General features: G+C 38.3%; 1 protein-coding gene across 2 annotated transcripts in view; it reads left to right on the top strand.

Moving 5' to 3' along the window:
• Nucleotides 1–470: 470 nt before the first annotated feature.
• tfdp2 (transcription factor Dp-2) overlaps nt 471–6,000 on the top strand; it is a 55,917-nt gene continuing 50,387 nt past the window's right edge. For both annotated transcript variants that reach the window (XM_064938101.1, XM_064938098.1), the window contains exon 1: nt 471–581. The gene's annotated coding sequence lies outside the window, so the exon portion shown is untranslated. The remainder of the gene's footprint in view (nt 582–6,000) is intronic.

Here is a 6,000-nt window from a genome sequence, read left to right as displayed (position 1 = left end):
GGGGTATGAATGCTTATGTATGAGATATTTCTGTATTTCATTTTCAATAAATGTGCACCATTTGCAATAAATGTGCACCAGTCATGGGGTATTGTGTGTAGATGGGTAAGAAAAAAAATTGAATCCATTTTGAATTCAGGCTGTAACACAACAAAATGTGTAAAAAGTGAAAGGGTATGAATACTTTGAGGGCAGTGCACTGTACATCATTGCTGGAGTGTGCATGGTTACTGGCTAATGAATTCAATGGGCTGTGCTAGACTTTAAGTAGCGCATAATAAGAAAATATATGTGATTCCTCCCAAATACAGTTTTCATTGTAGACTCGTTTTTTTTAGTGGCTTGCGTTTGCTGTTTACATCGGTCGGGGGACATCCAATCTGCTTCCATCTAGTGTCTCTCATCACAAGCCGGTGTAACCAATCAGAGACGACAGCTGGCAACCGCCGCCAAGCTTGTGTACTACGAAAAGGGGTCCGACTAGTTCTCTCGCTTCCATTGACAGAAAGTAGAGCAATTTTCGCTCGGCCCTGGTTATCTTTTTATTTTTACTTTTTGTTCCCCGGCAGTACATGTAAAAGGTAAATACATATTTTGTTTTACACATTTCCCTAACGAATGAGCTACTATAGATAAGACTTCGTGTACTTCCTATCTAGTTAGCCAGCTAATGTAATGGTAGCCAGTCAGCAGCTAGCTAGTAAGCTAACGTTAGGTAGCCTAGCTATTAGCCTAACGTTACTTTCTAGCCAACACTTGTTTTTTTAGCCAGTGTTTACGATAATTATACTGTAATGTATGATACATGTATGAAGCCTCAACACTACGTAATATCTTAGCTCAATAGCCATGTACAATTTGCGTTGCGAATAAATAAATTGTACATAATTGCCTTCGAGGCTAAACAACGTTAAGCATTAACTCTATCTGCTATTTTGTATATAAATTATACTTTTGGTCATGTAGTGTATGTAACGTTATGTGGATACCTGCTCGTCGAGCATCAAATTCCAAAATCATGTGCATTAATACGGAATTGGTCCACCCTTTGCGGCTATACCGATACCCCCGATATTGTCAATTTACTGCTGCTCTTTAATTATTATTATTATTTTTTTTTACTTTTATGTAACACATTTTTCTTAACTGCGTTGTTGGTTAAGGGCTTGTGAGTAAGCATTTCACTGTAAGGTCTACTACACCTGTTGTATTCGGTGCATGTGACAAATCATTTTATTTGATTTTGATAATAGCCTCCACTCTTTTGGGAAGTTTTTTCACTAGATGTTAGAACATTGCAGGGACTTAGTTAGGTCGGACGATTAGGCATTCCAATTCATTCCAAAGGTGTTTTGATGGTGTTGAGGTCAGGGCTCTGTGCAGGCCAGTCAAGTTCTTCCACATCGATTCCGACAAACCATTTATGTATGGATCTGGCATTGTGCATGGGGGCATTGTCATGCTTAAAAGTGAAAGAGCCTTCCCCAAACTGTAGCCACAAATTTGAAATCACAGAATCATCTGGAATGTCGTAAGATTTCCCTTCACTGGAACTAAGGGGCCTAGCCTGAACCACGAGAAACAGCCCCAGACCATTATTCCTCCAAACTTTACTGTTGGCACTATGCATCCGGGCCGGTAGCATTCTCCTGTCATCCGCCAAACCCAGATTCTTCGTCAGACTGCCAGATGGTGAGGAGTGATTCGTCACTGCTCCAGAGGCCAATAGCGGCGAGCTTTACATCACTCCAGCTGACACTTGGCATTGCGCATGCCGATATTAGGCATGTGTGCACCTGCTCGGCCATGGAAACCCATTTCATGAATCGCGAGTCCCATTCTGTGAGCTTGTGTGGCCTGCTACTTCACGGCTGAGCCGTTGTTGTGCCTAGACATTTCCACTTTACAATAACACCACTTGACGCGGGCAGCTCTTGCAGGGCAGAAATTTAACGAACTGACTTGTTGGAAGGGTGGCATCCTATGATGGTGCCACATTGAAAGTAACTGAGCTCTTCTGTAAGGCCATTCCACTGCCAATGTTTGTCTATGGTCGATTGCATGTCTGTGTGCTCGATTTTATACACCAGTCGGCAACTGGTGTGGCTGAAATGGCCAAATCCAGTAATTTGAAGGGGTGTCCACACTAGAGGTCGACCGATACCGATTATTGGAGGACCAAAAAAAGCCGATACCAATTAATCGGCCAATCTTATATGTATATATTTTTGTGTATGTGTGTAATAGAGGTCGACCGATTAATCGGAATGGCCGATTAATTAGGGCCGATTTCAAGTTTTCATAACAATCGGAAGTCGGTATTTTTGGGTGCCGATTTTAATTTTTTTTTAGTCATTTAAATTTTTTAATACCTTTTTAACTAGGCAAGTCTGTTAAGAATACATTCTCATTTTCAATGACGGCCTAGGAACGGTGGGTCAACTGCCTTGTTCAGGGGCAGAACAACAGATTTTCGACGCGTCATGGCTGGTATAACCGAAGTGAAATAGCTAGCTAGCTAGTTAGCACGCGCTAATAGAGTTTCAAACGTCACTCCCTCTGAGCCTTCTAGTAGTTGTTCCCCTTACTCTGCATGGGTAACGCTGCTTCGATGGTGGCAGTTGTCGTTGTGTTGCTGGTTCGAGCCCAGGGAAGGGCGAGGAGAGGGACGGAAGCAAAACTGTTACACTGGCAATACTAAAGTGCCTATAAGAACATCCAATAGTTAAAGGTATATGAAATACAAATCATAGAGAGAAATAGTCCAATAATTCCTATAATAACTGCAACCTAAAACTTCTTACCTGGGAATATTCAAGAGTCGTGTTAAAAGGAACCACCAGCTTTCATATGTTCTGAGCAAGGAACTGAAACGTTAGCTTTCTTACATAGCACATAGTGCACTTTTACTTTCGTCTCCAACACTTTGTTTTTGCATTATTTCAACCAAATTGAACATGTTTCATTATTTACTTGAGGCTAAATAGATTTTATGATTAATATGATTTTATGTATTATATTAAGTTAAAGTGTTCATTCAGTGTTGTTGTAATTGTCATTATTTTAAAAAAATAAAATAAAAAAAAAAATAAAAAACGGCCGATTTAATCGGTATCTCAAATAAATCATTAAACATGTTCAATTTGGTTTAAGTAATGCAAAAACAGTGTTGGAGAAAAAAGTGAAAGTGCAATATGTGCCATGTAAAATAAAAATAAAAATTTAACATTAAGTTTCTTGCTCATAACATGAGAACATTTGAAAGCTGGTGGTTCAATATTCCCAGTTCTTCAATATTCCCAGTTAAGTTTTAGGTTGTAGTTATTATTGGAGTCATGACGCGTCGACTATTTCTCTCTACCATTTGTATTTCATATACTTTTGATTATTGGATGTTCTTAAATGCACTTTAGTATTGCCAGGCTAATCTCGGGAGTTGATAGGCTTGAAGTCATAAACAGCGCCGTGCTTCAAGCATTGCTAAGAGCTGCTGGCAAAATGCAGTAAAGTGCTGTTTGAATGAATGCGTACGAGTTTGCTGCTGCCTTCCACCACGCAGTCAGACTGCTCTATCAAATATCAAATCATATAATTAATTATATAATTAACACAAATGCGAGCCTTTGGTCATTAATATGGTCAAATCTGGAAACTATAATTTGGAAAAGAAAACATTTTATTCTTTCAGTGAAATACGGAACCGTTCCATATTTTGTCGAACGGGTGGCAACCCTATGTCTAAATATTGCTGTTACATTGCACAACCTTCAATGTTATGTCATAATTATGTAAAATTCTGGCAAATTTACTTATGGTCTTTGTTAGGAAGAAATGGTCGTCACACAGTTCGCAAAGAGCCAGGTGGCCCAAACTGCTGCATATACCCTGACTGCTTGCACACAACGCAAGAGAAGTGACACAATTTCCCTAGTTAATATTGCCTGCTAGCATTAATTTATTTTAACTAAATATGCAGGTTTAAAAATATATACTTGTGTATTGATTTTAAAGGCATTGATTATGGTTAGGTACATTGGTGCAATGAGTGCTTTTTTTCACGAATGCACAAAATCATCACCCGTTTGGCAAAGTAGGCTGTGATTCGATAAATTAACAGGCACCTCATTGATTATTTGCAACGCAGGACAAGCTAGTTAACTACACATGGTTGATGATATTACTAATTTAACTAGTGATTATGATAAGATTGATAGCTTATAAAAAAACTGTTTAATGCTAGCTAGCAACTTACCTTGGCTCTTGCTGCACTCGTGTAAAAGGTAGTCTGTCTGCCACGCAGTCTCCTCGTGGAGTGCAATGTAATTGGCCATAATTGGTGTCCAAAAATGCCAATTACCGATTGTTATGATAACTTGAAAATGGCCCGAATTAAATCGTCCATGCCGATTAATCGGTCAACCTCTAGTTGTAAATGACTATTGTAGCTGGCAGATTTTATGTTTTATCTACATAGGCATTGAGGCCCATTATCAGCGACCATCATTCCTGTTCCAATGGCATGTTGTGTTAGCTAATCCAAGTTGATAATTTTAAAAGGCTAATTGATCGTTAGAAAACATTTTTGCAATTATGTTAGCACAGCTGAAAATTGTTGTTCTGATTTAAAGAAGCAATAAAACTGGCTGCCTTTTAGACTAGTTGAGTATCTGGGGCATCAACATTTGTGGGTTAGATTACAGGCTCAAAATGGCCAGAAACAAAATAACTTTCCTCTGAAACTCGTCAGTCTATTCTTGTTATGAGTAATGAAGGCTATTCCATTGGACTGGCCATCACAAAGCCATGACCTCAATCCTATAGAACATTTGTGGGCAGAACTGAAGAAGTGTGTGCGAGCAAGGAGGCCAACAAACCTGACTCGGTTACACCAGCTCTGATCCTAACTGACCTAAAACATGGAATGTTTACTAGGATTAAATGTCAGGAATTGTTTAAAACTGAGTTTAAATGTATTTGGCTAAGGTGTATGGAAAACGTCTGACTGTATGTATGTATGTCTATGTATGTATAGAATTTATAGGTATGTATGTGTGTGTGCGCACACGCGCGCACGCGCACATTCAAAAGTTTTGGGTCACTTAGAAATGACCTTGTCTTTGAAAGAAAATCACTTTTTTTGTCCATTACAATAACATCAAATTGATTAGAAATGTTGTAAATGACTATTGTAGCTGAAAACAGCTGCTAAAAAAAAAATGCAATATCTATATAGGTGTACAGAGGATTGATTTGCACTTTTTGCACTGAATTACGTTCATCTCTAGGAGACAGAAAGTCTCCTCCTTGAGCAGTATGACGGCTGCGTGGTCCTATGGTGTTTGTACAGATGAACGTGGTACCTTCAGGCATTTGGCAATTGCTCCCAAGGATGAACCATTTTTTTAATGAATGTGCTAAAATGTCAACCTGTTTTCGCTTTAGATTGATATGGGGGGAAAAAGTATTGAATCAATTTTAGACTAAGGCTGTAATGTAACTATGTTGAAAAGGTAAAGGGGTCTGAATACTTTCCTAAGGCACTGTATATATTGCAAGAGTTATCTTAAGTGTGTAATTTTATTTCTGCATTTAAAAAATTGTGTTCCATGTATGAAATACAGCCTGCCAGAGGTTTCACACAGTGCTCACTCATGAAAATATTAACACACAAACAATACTTTTAAGAAAATGGTTGTTCAATCTGCAAATGCATTGCATATCATTCAAACGCGAGTTGCAGTATTCAAAACACCAGACTCTCATTGGTGTATATTAGATATATTACAGTTAAGATGGGAAGTTTGCTAACTTTTTTTACACATGCCAATTGGGGCCCATAGGCAGTTAACATTCAAATATATGTTTAATAGAGATCCAGACTTTTATTTGACGTGAAAAAGAAACAATGTCATTGTATATTAAGCAACATAAATATGTGGTTTGCATCACTTAACACCCAATGTTAAATACTGTATATGAAATGTGATGTTTTTTTCAAGT

Source organism: Oncorhynchus masou, chromosome 26 (assembly GCF_036934945.1).
Source record: "Oncorhynchus masou masou isolate Uvic2021 chromosome 26, UVic_Omas_1.1, whole genome shotgun sequence".
In the NCBI taxonomy this organism is placed as follows: Eukaryota; Metazoa; Chordata; class Actinopteri; order Salmoniformes; family Salmonidae; genus Oncorhynchus; species Oncorhynchus masou.
This window is presented reverse-complemented; position numbering and strand designations above follow the sequence as displayed.